This window comes from Juglans microcarpa x Juglans regia, chromosome 7D (assembly GCF_004785595.1).
Source record: "Juglans microcarpa x Juglans regia isolate MS1-56 chromosome 7D, Jm3101_v1.0, whole genome shotgun sequence".
Taxonomy (NCBI): Eukaryota; Viridiplantae; Streptophyta; class Magnoliopsida; order Fagales; family Juglandaceae; genus Juglans; species Juglans microcarpa x Juglans regia.
In genome coordinates, this window is record NC_054606.1 from 19,058,466 (window position 1) to 19,074,383 (window position 15,918).

At 38.6% G+C, this 15,918-nt stretch overlaps 1 long non-coding RNA gene across 1 annotated transcript; it reads left to right on the forward strand.

Moving 5' to 3' along the window:
* Positions 1-13,929: 13,929 nt before the first annotated feature.
* On the forward strand, positions 13,930-14,200 carry LOC121239713. The gene is made up of 2 exons (XR_005935347.1): positions 13,930-14,027; positions 14,062-14,200. It is a non-coding gene; the product is annotated as an uncharacterized LOC121239713 (long non-coding RNA).
* Positions 14,201-15,918: the final 1,718 nt, after the last annotated feature.

Here is a 15,918-nt window from a genome sequence, read left to right on the forward strand (position 1 = left end):
CAGGAGAGGGATTTCGGTGGAAGTTGAGAGGTGGTGGGAGTGAGCGTGTGCGTGGGGTGGGGTGGGGTGGGGTCTGAAACTCAGACTAAAAAGAGTCTTGATTCAACGCGTTTGTTTGCTTTTATAGGTTTGAACGCAGCAACTTGCCGATCACAGTGACTCGGTCCATGTTGCCTTTTATTTACTCAATTTTTGGGCTTATCCTTTTCTTTTCTTTTTTTATATTCAGTTCCGCTGTGGAGCGGTCCGGCTATTAAATTGAGAGTAGCAGCCCTCCATTCACATGGCGACATGTAGACAAAAATACAATAAATTAATTAGGCCTCACCACACAGATCACCACAAGCAATTCACAGAAATCAGATTTCAAGCATTTCTTAGTCTTCGTCTCCAAGCACTTCTAGGCCGCCTTAGTGCTGCACCACGAAGCCACCCACCACCACCATCTAATTTCGATGCCGATATCCGTTACCACTGCAAAGTAGATCATTTTTCATCTGAATACACCCATTTGAGAATGACCTTTTAGTTTTGCCTCACTACCTCTAACAAAAACATAGTAGTTTTCACATATCGGCAAAACCAGACTCATCACCACACCTTGAGACACTAGACTCGTTGCCACCACCAAGCTCAGTCGCCGCCACCAACCTCCATCATCCCATCAAGCTCCATCACCCCCCACTGAGATATTTTTCTCCGTCGCCCCCATTGAGTTAATTCCTCCATCGCCCCCTAGGCCCCGTCGACTTGCTCTGATTTGTGTTGATTTCGTTTGATTTGTGTATTAATTTGAGGTTATTTATGATGTATAAAAATGCTACGTACCAAAATCAACCCAACTCGCACAGTTTCTTAACTGTGAAAATGTGACCTCAAATTGTAACGCCCGTCCTTGTGGTGGGACTTTTTATAAAATGTTTTTATAAAGGACGACGGGAATTACCGTTCGATTTAAAACTTTTTACTTGCATACCCAAGATGCAAGACTCTACGTTTATAACATAAAAATATATTTTTAGAATAGAAGAGATTTACAGCGGAAAATATTAATCTTACAATAAAAGGGTCTCTCATATGATTAAAACTCATATCTAGACTTTCGTGCTCTTCCCCATGGGCCATGTCCGCCCTTTTCACTCAGTTCCTGTGAGGGGGAGGGACATGCATAGAAACTAAAATGAGTCAATGACTCGTAAGCATTACTTCATACAGTTAAAATATAACAACATAGATTTTCATTCATGCATTCATCATTCATGCATTCATCATTCATACATACTATACGTATATGCGTGCATGCATACGTGCGTTCATTTGAAAACATCACTGGACGGGATTTCCTTTTGAAAATGGGCTTTCTTTTCGAAAAAACGTTTCCCCCGTCAGTGCCTTCATTTCTTAAAAGTTCGTGCATTTGTGTGTTCATGCGTACATGCGTTCATCCATACTTTCTTATCACTTTAATAGGCCAGTACACACTGTTACGCCCCATGTGTTGGGGTTAGCGGTCTTTCTTTGGACCCGGACTCCGCCCGTGGCCACGGGTTAGGAATCTCTTTTCAGTCAAGGGGCAGCACTAGCCGCACTACCAATACTACTTACCCAGCATTGCAATCTGCCCATTCATTGGTACCCTTTCCATTCATTCATGTGGCCGTTACGTGTCTTCATACAGTTCATACTTTCATATCTTTCTTTGCTTTTCATTCATTCATTCATGTCAGCTCTAAAGAGCTGGAGCTTTCATTCTTTTCTTTTCTTTCATTTAACAGTCATTTCATGAGAAAACATTCATTTTCATGAGAAAACATCATTTCATGAGAAAAACATCGTTTGTCATTTAATAGTTCGTTTATGGAAAATATCATTTAAAAACATACATGAGTTTAAACGTCAGCTTTCATGGCGTCCATAAGCGTCACCTTAAACGTCGTCTATCATGGCATCCATGAGCATCACCTCATGGCACTCATGAAAACGTCGGTTCGTAGGATCCATAAAAGCATCCGCTTTCATGTCTTTCGTGCAGTTCATGAATTTTCTTAGAAAATACATACAATAGATACAACGTATAGTCATCCAATCACATGCGTACAATTAATACTTTCATTGCGTAAAAAGGGGCTGCCAAGGAGGGCCGTACATACATATACCTTTGAACACTTAGCATTTTCTTTCGTAAAATATCTTTCGTGTCTTTTCGTAAAGCATCACGAGGAAAAGCGTTTCATTTTTGTTTCTTTATATTTTAGGAAGACTCTAGAAGAGTATGAACGTAACACTTACCTAGACTCCATTCTACTTGCATATCATGCAGTCCATTTGTGCGTGTCAGATGGCAAACTACGTGCATACACATCACCTTAACGTCATTCTCTATCTAATGCATAAGCAACTTAAACTAGAAATAGAACTATACATCACTTGGAACACTCTCCTTCTATCCCATGCTCTTACGTGCCCTTTACTATGTTAAACCTTTCGGGGACCACTTACGGTCACCACATCTTCCAACTCAAGGTCTTGCCTCGAGTGCTCATCCATTAAAGTGAACTCATGATTCACCTTAGGATTATGACACTAAGACCTTCGTTTTATCCTTCTTACTAACCACATTCGACGCATGATTCCGACCGATGGAATCACGCATCCCAATCCTAGATAATACACCCATCACTACCTCCACACACCTTATCTCACACTAAATCCTCATTCACATCTATATAAGTCACACAACTCTAAGCCAACTCTGAGGTTTAAGCACCGTGTAACTGTGCTAAGGACAGATTACCCATTACACATGGTGAATCCATCCGGCACATGTGTCTGACCAGATTACACATGTACCTTATCCCCTTATCACCTAAGATCAACGTATAACATGTTGATCATCTGCTCATGCAAACAAGCACCATACTCCGATACTAACATTCTCTTAACCAGGCTAGCGTGACTCTTCATGCTACTCGTCCCTTTTGACAGTTCATCCCAACACTTAACACGACAAGACTTTGTTCACAACCATACCTTATGTCACGTCATATAGCTCGAGACTACACCCAAGCTATACCATGACCTTGTCATGTCACCTGACATCCCGCTACCTCATTCTTACATCAACCCTTAACTCATCACGAGTATGGTTCCTCACGTACTCCTATTACATCGTGACATCTCATCACGATCCTGCTACATCATGTCTACACTAACTCCTCACCCATCATAAGCATGACTGTCAGTAACCACGTCACTTCGTGACATTGCCCAGTCATGCTTCCGCTACGTACTCTTACACTTGTTCTGCTACTTTACGCATACTCCTAGCCATAAGTCTATCACGGTGACACTTGTGACCTCAGACTACAGGCTACACCATAACTACTTCGAGACACTGTTCCACAGTTCCCAATACTACTCATCACATTCCATGCCCATCAATTACACAACCATCCTTATCTCTACGACACGTTACAAGGAGTGTCGCTGCCTTGTGGAGTACACTCCACGTATACTCCCTTTTTCGCTACGACCCATCACCATTATGGCATACGCGCCACATGGTACAATGCTCCACTACATGGAGTACACTTCTTGTGTACTCCATTCACCCACGTTACGCCACATCACCATTATAGCATACCAGCCATATAGTGCATCACTCCACCACATAGAGTACACTCCACGTGTACTCCCTTCATACACACTACGCCATATCACCACTATGGCATACGCGTCATACGGTGCATCACTCCACCACATGGAGTACATTCCACATGTACTCCTTTCAGACACACTACGCCACATCACCATTATGGCATACCCGCCATATGGTGTATCACTCCACCACATGGAGTACACTCCACGTGTACTCCATTCACATGCACTACGCCACATCACCACTATGGCATACCCGCTATACGATACATCACTCCACCACATCACCATTATGGCATACCGGCCATACGGTGCATCACTCTACCACTTGGAGTACACTTCACGTGTACTCCCTTCATACACACCACTCCACACAGAGTACACTCCATGTGTACTCTTCCCATTTCACAATACGCCAGAAGGGTATATTTTACATATACTCTCATTATCCCACACTACGCTACACACAGAGTACACTCAGTGTGTACTGTTCCCATTCCACATGCCAAGTCTCCAATATAGCACATACTCCACAACCACGCTACACAGCACAGTCCACAGCACTTCACAGCACACTTTCCAACTATGTTCCACACTTCACTACACAGAGTGCCCAACACTTCACTGCACAGCACATCACAATACAACGAACTCCACAATACTAACAGCACAATCCACAACCTAATCAACTAATCAACATCTAACATAAATAACGAGGGATAGAGGGTTATACCATCGACGGGATAACCCGTGCGTTGCTCTCTGATTGTCACAGTCGATGATGTCGGAAAGGTAGTATGTGGCGGCTAACCCACATACGGTGGCTGTTTGGGAGTTTGGATAGCTAAGTGTGGTCTTGGAAGGGCTCGTGGTGGACATGTGATGGTGGCGAGGAGCGTAACACGACGGATCTAGACGTGTATAGTGGTGGTCAACCACGCGCAGTGGCTGTCCATCACGTGCAGTGGCTACCCACCACATAAAGTGGTGGTTCGAGCTTAGGGCTAGACTAAGGGAGGCTAAGGGAGGCTGAGGGTGGTCTCATGGTGGCCTCAAGGTGGTGGTGAGGGGCGGAACACGGCAGAGCCGTGGGTTTCCCTTGGAAAACCGTGTGTCTCAAAGCATGGAATTCAAAGGGAAAGGCTTAGCTGGTCATGGCTGGCCATGGAGGGACTTAGGGGTTGCTGGTGGAGCTCGTGGTGGCACTGGGGTGGCGCCACGGTGGCCTACGGCGGCAGATCAAGCTTGGGAAGAAGGAAGAGTCCGTGGGAGAGTGAGGGAAAGTGTGCATGCATGGGTGGCGAATTGGGACCATAGGTGGTTTGGATATGTTGGTGGGGGCTGGAGGAGGCTGGAGATGGTGGTCATAGGCCGTGGGTGGCGGCGTACGGTGGTGGAGGGAGGAGAAATGGGTTAAAAACCCATTTCGGCTACTTACCGTTAAAAGTGAGGGAGGGCTGCACAGTGGAGGCTAGCTTCGGTGGAGGGTGATGGCTGATGGGAGGAGAAGCTGCCATGGAGGTGGTGGTGCCGAAGGATGGTGCACGGCGGCGCAGCAACAACAAGCCCATTCTGGATGTGCACTGCCGAGAGAGAGGAAGAGAGAGCGTGAAAGAGGGAGACCGGCATGGGAGAACTCATCGGAGGGAGGAGGTGCCGACGGTGGCTGAGGTGAGGCTCACTGGTGCATGGTGGCACCAGGCTAGGCAATGGAGGAATCAGGCATGGGGGTCGTGCAGTGCAAGCCGCGAGGGGGAGGGAGGAGAGAGAGAGAGAGAGAGAGAGCTAGGGAAAAGTGAGGGAGAAGGAATAGGGATCTGGGTATTTAACCCAATCCCTTCGTCTTCAGATCCTCAAAATGATTGAACGATGAGAGATTAAAATACTGATTTGAAAATGCGTAAACATTAAATTAATTAAAAGCACTTAGAGGAATTAAGATAGAATATTATTTAAACTAACTTTAGTTTATAAAATAATATTCCTTCATCATTAATAAATGATGAATTCTTATTTAATATATTTAAAATGATAAAACCGTTGAATTAATTGAAGCTTTCAACATAATTTAAATCTCATAATATTTTAAATAACTATAATCATTTTAATAATAATATTAAAATGATTTTTATTATTAAAATGATTTCTGACAATTATAATATTTTTATAGCTCTTCAAGAATATTATAATTGTCGTATTTAAAATCAAACTTAGTTCAATAACACTGGAAATACTCCTTATAAATATTTTCAATACATTTAAAATACTGGGTGTGCTTTAGAAGTCACATAATATCTTTTAGACATGCCATCGGGGTTCAGCACGCATGACGAGGCTCGCAGTCGTTAGAGAGAATGACAGATTGTTGCATAATCCCGTCCTTGGATTTGCTTATGTCAGAAAGAAGCAACGTACGTCAGAAAGAATAAGTGTACGTAAGAAGGAAGGAGTGGGTATTACATTAATACCTCATCTTCTGGCAAGGCTTGTTTTCTGCTTCTACAATCCAGTCATATAGCAGACTTTCCATGAGAATACTATCAAGAGAGATTCCATTGGGTCTTTTATTTAGTTGGTGTCCTTTTTCTCTAATCATTTTCTCAAAAACTAGAGAGTGGGACTGGAAAGGCGAGAGCGAGGTGAACTTTGTTTGCTGTTTGAAGTGGTGGTTGTCAGCGATGTTATGGGTGAGGGTGGTCCTTGGTCATGGGCTTTGGCAGTGCAGTAGCATCAGCAAATACGTTGATGGCTTGGGTGTAAAATAAAGAGGAGAGGGCACAGGAGTAGTTTTGTGAATTTTTTTATCAGCTGTAGTCAGGTGTACAAAATGTAAAATGAAGGATCTAGGTGGAAAAATGTTATTGGAGGGCTGTTATTTAGGTATGAACAGCCCGACTGATATAAAGGTTTCTCTTTTATATTTTGTTCACATTTTAATGACACTTGAAATTTAATATTGTTGATGCTAAAACATGGCTGCTAATTGCCAATGAAATAACACACACATGCCTCCGGATTTATAAACAGTTAGCAGTGAGAAATTGTTATTGAGTTGGTCAAAGTATTATGTCTTTGATTTTAATTTTAATTTTAATGCAAAATAATTTATTTTTAAATAAAAACCTTGTGCTCTCAATGTTTCTCTCCCGCTGTGTTACTTAAGGTCTCCTTGGATTATACAGTTGAGAGGAGATGAGATGAGAAATATGTTAATAGTAGTGAGATAATTTGTGAATAGAAGTGAAATAGTTAGAATTAAGATGTTTTATAGACTTTTAGAAAAGGAGAGTGAAAAAGTTAAATAAAAATATTATAAAATAAAAATATTGTTAGAATATAATTTTTAGTGTTATTTTTATTTTGAGATCTAAAAAACTTGAGGTGGGGCCAGGCCCGCCCAGGGTTTACCTTGTCTGCCTAGCCCAAATGCACACACACGCACACGCGCGCACACACACACACACACACACTTAATTTCTTGAATTTGTTGTTGGATGATAGATTTGTAGATTTTAGGGATGGATCTATAAATTTGTTGTTGTTTAGATTTATTTATTTATTTATTGTGCCTTTTCGGTTGTTTTTCGTCATTGGTGATGGTGGACGTGGTGGGACGGACGACTGTGGAGGCGAATAAGATTTTCGGCATCTGGAGAGGGGCACCCACCCAAGAGAGGTGAACATTTAGCACTATGCATTCATTGAAATATTTCATAAGTCTTTTTATTTTTCTCAATAAAACGTCAAGAGCTGAGAAAGAATCTCCAAAGAATTGAAACTCATTAATCAACATCAAGCAATCACCTTCTAGGATTAACTTGGGGATACCCTAATTAACACAAAATTGTAACCCCCAAAACATAGCTAGAGCTTCAATAATTTCAAGATTTGGAACTTTATTTTCCCCTTTGCTAGCTGCAATAAGAACTTCACCTTGTTCATTTATGAGAATAGCACCAACTCTAGCTTTCTTTTGATAAAAAAAAAACAAAGCATCATCAACATTTAACTTTAGATATCTCGTGAAGGAGGTTTCCAATAACATAACAGCTTTGAGTACTTGATATGGATAGAGGTTGTCACTTCCTTTTGGAATTTCTACACAAACAGAGCATACTCAATCACATGCCTTGCATGTAAGGTCGATCTATGCACACCAGGTGACCAAAGATGGGCTGGCTCAAATCCAACCCAAAGGCCCCGTTAGTCTAACATCCAAATACCCAACTCTCAAATAATTAAACTCATCTCGACTCAAAACCTCTTTAGAGCATCCTCATTGGCTTGGCCAAAATCCAATGATAGCTAAAATTTAGTTAATATGTGCCAAAAATACCCCACATTGGATTGGGCATTGCTAAAAAAACTTGGATATCAACTACAGTAATTCACTAAATATGGAGGTCTATAGTAATATAGACAAATATTAAAATACTATTTTCTCACTCCAAGCAAATGCGCGGGAACCTCCTGTTGAAACCCTTCCAGTTTCTTATCTCCATTCTCCCCTTCAACTCCTATAACTCTCTCTCTCTCTCTCTCTCTCTCTCTCTCTCTCTCTCTCACCATGACCGAGCCCCTCCACTCTCACTACCGATCACTCCTAGTGAGCCCCCATGACTGACTGAGTCCCCTCTCAGCACCACTGAGCCCCATCCCACCACGATTGAGCCCTCCCAACATTATCCCCTTCTGTAACATTCACCTCGCCCACCACGATTGAGCCCTTACCGTAACATTCACTTTGCCTACCACGATCGAGCCCCCTACTGTAACATTCACCTCACCCACCATGACTAAGCCTCCTCCAGTAACATTCACGACCAACCACGACTAGGTCCCCTCCCAGCGATGACAACAACAAAACCCTCGACGACAACACCTGTTGTTAATTTTTGTGGTTTATCTCTTCTCCTAACTCTCTCATAATTTCAACCATTGTTTGCTCTTATTGTTGTGATTTGTAACATTTCTCTTTAGTATGGTCATTGTTGTGATTTGGGAAGTTTTTCTTTACTGTTGAGTAAGGTTTTTCTTTTATCCAATTTTTTCTAGTTTCTTTCCATATTCAAGATCATTCAGTACTTTAATTTTCATGTAATTATAAGTTGGTAAACGTTAGAGGCCACAGTAAGTTTCTTTCCATATCTGTACTTTAATTTCTATATTGATCAGTACTTTTATTTACATGTAATTGTAAGTTTCTTTCCATATCTGAGATCAATCAGTACCTTCTGTGTGTGTGTGTGAGAGATACGAATGGAATATTGTGGTGGTGTAGGTTAGGAGCCATAGTAGCTAGTCTGGGAGACCTTGTGTTGGAATTTTAGTCTCACAATTAAGATTCTTTCCATATCTGAGATCAATCAGTATCCTCTGTGTGTGTGTGTGTGTGTGTGTGTGTGTGTGTGTGTGTGTGTGTGTGTGTGTGTGTGTGTGTGTGTGTGTGTGTGTGTGTGTGTGTGTGTGTGTGTGTGTGTGTGTGTGTGTGTGTGTGTGTGTGTGTGTGATACGAATGGAATATTGTGGTGGTGTAGGTTAGAGGCCACAGTAGCCAGTTTGGGACACCCTGTGTGGAAATTTTAGTCTCACTATTAAGTTTTGGTGGTATTAAGTTTCAGAATTGAATTCCCACAATTAAGCTTAAAACCTCATTTAAAAATTTAAGACTCACAATTAAGACCTCATAAAGACTAAAGCCAGGACTGGAACTTGAAGCTCAGATTAAGACCTCATAAAGAGGTCTTTATGAGATCTTTACGTGCATAGCTTGGATTAGAAGCCTCTAGCTACAGGTTTGAGGAAATACCAACTAAACAAAGCTGGTCTGCTCCATTACTCTACAATGAAACTGCTTGCTTCAGTTATATGTCCTATTTGCATTATACATGGTTGAAAGCTAAGGATGAAATCAAAGCAAGTATTTTGGTCCTTGTACTTATAACAGAACCTGTTTCACTAATTAGAAGCCTCTGGCAATGATTTGATGCTTTAATCTTTAAAAGTTATCTTATAACAGAACTTGTTTCACTAATTAAAAACCTTTGGCAAAGATCTCATTGTTAGGTTTGGATAGTGAGTTGAGATGAGATGAGTTGAAATGAAAGTTAAGAGTTGAATAAAATATTGTTAGAATATTATTTTTTAATATTATTATTGTTTTGAGATTTGAAAAAGTTGAATTGTTTATTATATTTTATGTAAGAATTTGTAAAAGTTGTAATGATGATATAAGATGAGATGAGATGGGTTGAGAATGTTTCTCAATCCAAACCTAACCTGTCAATTATCTTCTGCAACACTATTTCACATTCCAAGCATCTGAAATTGAATTTAAAAACCACACAATCAGTATCAAGCACAAATAGATGTAAAGCAAAAAACACATTACAAGTTTTAGCATTGAAGTTGAAAGAAAGAAAAAATCTTCTGGATACTAATCTTAAAGCATGATCTGCTTGATGTAGTGGCTACAGAAAATCATGTTCTATTTGTTGAAGTTTTCGAAGAAAAATTGTCATGACAGAAACTAAAATTCAAGTATACAACATCTCAAAGTGGAACTGTTGTCATGTACAGTACTTTTCTGCTTTGTTGTTTTATGATTCTATTATTATGCTTTTGAAAGTAATGTCTTCTATGGGATTTGCGACTTTGTTGCTTGCTTACTATTTTATGAAGGATGGACTATTCACAAATAATGGATGATCCCTTTTTCACCACTCTTGTAAAGTGGTGGAGAATGTATTAATTACCCCTCATGGCTAGTGTCTTACATGATAATGTTGAGGTCGAGGTTGAAATGACACAACCCGAAGGGAAAGTAAGGACACAAACTAAAAAATCCCAACGGGGTGTGTCTTTCACAATAGAGGAAGACAACCTCCTTGTATCAGGGTGGCAGAACATTAGCATAGATGCTATTATGGGGACTGACTAAAAGTCCACCCAATTGTGGATAAGAATCCATGATTACTTTAATACTTTTAAAAAACTAATTGGCCCGAAGGTTCTATGGGCTCGTTGACTAATCGATGGTCAACCATTCGAAAAGCCACAAACAAACTTTGTGGTTACTTGGGCCAAGTTGAATCAATGCATCCAAGTGGTACCAATGAACAAGTCAAGGTATGTTTCTAATTATTATAAATTTTCATTAAAATATGTATTAATATTTTTATGATTGTTGTTTAGATTGAGAATGCAAAGCTAATGTACTGATCGACACAAAATACCACCTATAATTTGGACCATTGTTGGAACCTATTGAGACACCAATCAAAATGGCAAGTGCATATGGATAATTTGCCAACAAAGAAAAAAGAATGGCTGCTATACCGTTCGAGCTACCAATGTCATGAATGTAGACATTTGTGAGAGTATGTCTGTCAATGTGAAGAGGCCACTAGACAAGAAAGCTGAAAAAGAAAGGGAAAGAAATAGGAAACGCCAAGAATCTTCACCTACTGAGTTTGATAAAATGTTAAGTTACATGGAAAGTGATACGAAGATAATGATGATTGAGCAACGGAAAGCGGTAAGTCAGGCTAATAGGGATAGGACTGAGATGATAGAACTTAAGAAGAAGAAGATGGAGATGAAAATTATGAGTTTGAATGTTGATAACATGAATGCGGTATAGCGAGAATACTTCAGGTCACTTCAAATGGAAATCCTACAGAAATATTGGAATGGATCACTTCAAATGTAGTAGTTGGAGGAGGGAGAAGTGCACTGAAGAGTATCATAACTGGAAGAACCTGGTAATCCCTTGATTCTTTTATGTTGTTTGTGTAATCCAACATGCTAAAACAACATTTATTGCAAATTTGTAAAAAAATCAACACTATATGTAGGTGTAGAGTTTGTAACTACTGTTTTTGGTTAATATATTGCACAGTTTTGTAATTCTATTTTTGGTCAACACTATATTGCACAGTTTTGTAATCCTGAGCTTAATATTGTAGAGTTTATATTTGTGGCTACAAACAAATTAATAGTAGAAAACTATTAAAGTCCATCTCATTTAGTTTATCTTGTTTATCTTATTAAAATTTGCATCCCTTTCTGCTGTGCTAATATTTATGGATGGTTGTGTTTTTGCAGGTACTACTCAGAACAGTTTTTTGCTGCTGAAGCTCTTTGAATACTCAGAACTATTATGTGGATGGTTTTTGTAACAACTCATGTGGATGTTTTTTTGTAACTTAGTATGACTGATTTATGGGATTTTTTGGTTTAGCATAGAAGATTTCTAGGTTTCTTTTGTTTAGCAACGAAGATGTGTGTAACAACTCATGTGGATGTTTTTTATTTTTTTGTAACTGCTGTTACGTGTTGTAATCTGAGGGTTTCTTTTTGTGTTGTTGTTAAACATGGTATGTTGCTAGACATGGTGTTGGAAGTGCAAACTTTGTAATTAAGAAGGTGTTGGAAGTGCATACATGGTAATTTCTTGTAGATGTTTATGTAGGTGCATATTTCTTATTGATATGAACGTAAGTACGTTGCTAGATATTTGGTTAGTAATTAAAAAATTTATATAGAATTTTAGATGAGTTTAATCAAATATTTTTTATTATTAACATTAAATAACCTTTGAAAATATGATTTTTTAATATTCATTTAATTAGAATATAATTATTATTAACATTTAATTGGTAGAACTATAAATTGTGATAAAAATAAATTAAATAAAGAAATTATTAAATTACTAATATTTTATTATTATATAGAGAGTAAATGAATAATCCTATATGAGGATTGAATTTTAATGGAATATAGGCAAATGCAAATTCATATGATATTAGCAAAATTTTGAATACGCATTTGGTCAAGCCAATAAAGATGCTCTTACACGTGAGACCTACAATATTTTTTAATTTCTCATAAATACATCTAAACTCATATTAATATCTAAACACATCTAAACTCATTTTAGGTGAACTCTACAAAACTTAGTCAACCATCTCAACTCACTATTATTTATAAATAACTCAACTCAGCTCAATATTCAAACAAGGCCTAAATGTCGCTAATTTGACCAAAAGGATGTGAGGATGTCGCTATTATTCATAAATACATGATGAAAGGTTTATGAAAGTTAAAATCATGATGAGTAGCAATACTCTTTCATAAAATAAATCAACTACGTGCTTTATAAATGATCTTTTAAAATTTCCAAAGGAAAATTTGATAAAAAAAGAAGAAGCTATGCAGTAATTTTTCTTCCTGAAAAATATCTTGGTTTAAAACTTTTTGTTTGGGGTGTGGGGGCTGTCCTTATGATCTGCCATTGCCAATTAATTAACACATGGAAGACCCTCGACCTTGACGATTTAAGCAAATATGGCCCAAAGAAATTAATTTTCATAAATGATAGCTTTGAGAAACCCAAGTCGCATACCAATTAATAGGCTTTCCTACAGATCTCGTACGCTTAATTTCCAACAACAATATTTGATATATGATAAGATCAGCCACATAATTCAAACTTTTAGAGAAGAAAAATTCTACTGAGCAACTGATCTACATTATATATTCATTGAGGAGAAAAAAATAATAGAACTTTTCTATTCATCAGGTATGTGGTGTCGGCTGCCTGCAATAACTTGTTGGAGAAATTTCATTTCAAAAGCCAAAATCCTAAAATATATATAAGGTTTTCTTTTTATGGAATTTATGGCTACACGACCTAAAACACACAGTACTATTGTATCTCACAGAGGAGTTATGATTGCACGAGAAGGTTAAAATTTAAAGAGAAGTACTACAGATATAAAGATTTTATAAAAATAAATTTATAAATTGATATAACTTCATATCATATATTAAATATATTAATTTATAATAAAAATATCTTTATAATCTAACGTATTATATTAAATTACGTAAATTTTATGTTAGTTTATTTTTATAAAAAAATTTTTATGACTACAGCATTTCTCAAGTTCAAATCTCCTTTAGAGCGATTTTCATGTATATATATCATATTGTTGCACGTTTGATCTAATTATATATATAATTGTTCCTACTCGATTCCATTTAATTTCCTGACACATAGTACGTACGTAATCGTAAACAAACCTGGCCTACTATTGATGTTACATATATCTCGGTACTCAAATATTTAATAACCCATCAATGAGTAGGTTAGCTAAGGTTACTGGTCCCAAAGATATACGCCGGCCACTAGTACTAGACAAAGCTTAATGCAGCTACGTACAGCTACCATATTCATCCGTCTCTTTACTCAGAGTTAGTTACCCTTCAGACTCTATGTCGGTTTTTATTTCCTTGGATTTGGTTAAGTGGTTCCAAAAGATCTTCATAGTCTTCGTTGATTTAATATTATTTTCTTCAGGTAACTAGTAATATGTCAAGTCTGAGTAGAGGAATATGTAGATATTTCTCGTCTGAGCAAAGAATGTTATTTTCATTGAAACAAAGACACTATGTCTGGATGAGATTGCTCATGTTGTTGAAGGTGATGCGGTGTCAGAGCTAGGTTGTGGCGATGGGTCTAGTGTCTCAAGGTGCGGCAGTGGTCTGGTTTTGCGGATATGAGAAAGTGTTCTGCTCTCGTTAGAGGCAATGAGGCACGAGTGAATGGCTCTTCTCAGATGGGTGTAATGAGATGAAAAATAATCTACTTTGCATTTTATGAAATCTCCTACGTGTCTCATTCTAATTGGGGTCGTTAAACCCATAAGAACAGTCGGGCTAGTGTTCCAAAGGGGAACTGCTAAAGTAAATCCGACTTCTTACACTAAGCTACATTAATTTGTAAAAGTTGCCACTTCCTTCTATTCACGTACTTTAGATACGGATCTGACCCTTCAATCTTTCTCTCTAAACCCAAACCCAGACCGCAACTCTCTCTCTAAACCCAACTCATTCAGACCGGCTAGAGGGGGTGGGAGCTTCGGCTCCTTCCCCCTTCACTCTTTCCCTCTACTTCTCTGATTTTCTTTTGTATTTTATTTTTTCTTTTTTATTTTTCAGGCCAAATAAAGGGAGAATCGCCGTTCGTGGTCTTCAGGGTCATTATAGCCAACACGCGCCCTACCAGGAGGTTGCCCAGCCGCCGATCTACACGTCCACTGAACACGGCCCCAACCGGAGTGGAGCGTAGCCTGCACGCGCGGGACGAAAATTCCGAAGCTCGTCGGCGCATGGCCCTCACGTGCCACCAAGGAGCTCTATGTCGTTGCAACGCGCGGCAGCTCCCGAACCGGCGACTATGGATCTCCCAAGACCGACCATCAGTTTTCCCTTCCGAGGCATTTTTTGTGCATTGTTTTTCCCTTTTTATAGTGTTTTCTCTATGTAATTTATTTATGCTTTGTCTTTATTTTCAAGAAAACAAAAAAATCCAAAAATATTTGTCCCTTCGGACTTAGGTCCAAAGGGTGTTGTCCCCCCTCCGCTTAGTCGGTGATGTTGGGGTTTGGTTTCTCCATACTCAACCTAGTTGAGTATGGAGTTTTATGTTTGGTTACTGTGAACTCTGTTGGGAACAGAGTTGTGCTATCTCTTAGACTTCGGTCTTTAGAGATAAGCCGTCTGGACTAGACCATGTCAGTCACAATAGTATACTGAGATTCTACTAACGTTTGTAATTGACTTGTTGTTTGAAGTCAAAGTTGTATGTCCTCTTAAATGAATGGAATGAGATCTTTTTATCCAAAAAAAAAAAAATTAATTTGTAAAAGTTTCTTTTGTAAAATTAAAGTCAGTACTTCTCCGATTCAAAATATAGCTAGGTCGTCCACAACAAGCCAACCCAGATCAAGGAAAACTGGGCCATCAGAACAAGTTAGCTCAACTACCATGCATAGCCGTTGACTAGTGCACGACATATATATATATTAGCTGTGATAATGGCTGCAGCAGTGCAGTTGGGGTTGGCCATTATATATCAATTACGCATTCCGTGCCGCATTACACTCCTTACATTTAATTTATACAAGTATAAGGATTTTGTATATATATATATGTGTACACACACACACATATATTCCATTTGCCTACATATCATCATGACAATGCCCTATTTAATATAAAACTGACGCCATCTTGATTAATATGGGGGAAAAATATAATAAGAGTCTTTGGCTGTGAAGAAAACATATATATATATATATATAGGAAATTAACAAGAAAAATCCACATTAATCTAGTTTGTTTGAATCGAACCAAGCAGTTTACTTCTTTTTTTGCTTCCCCATAATATGCAACCAAATTTCAAAACGTAGCAAC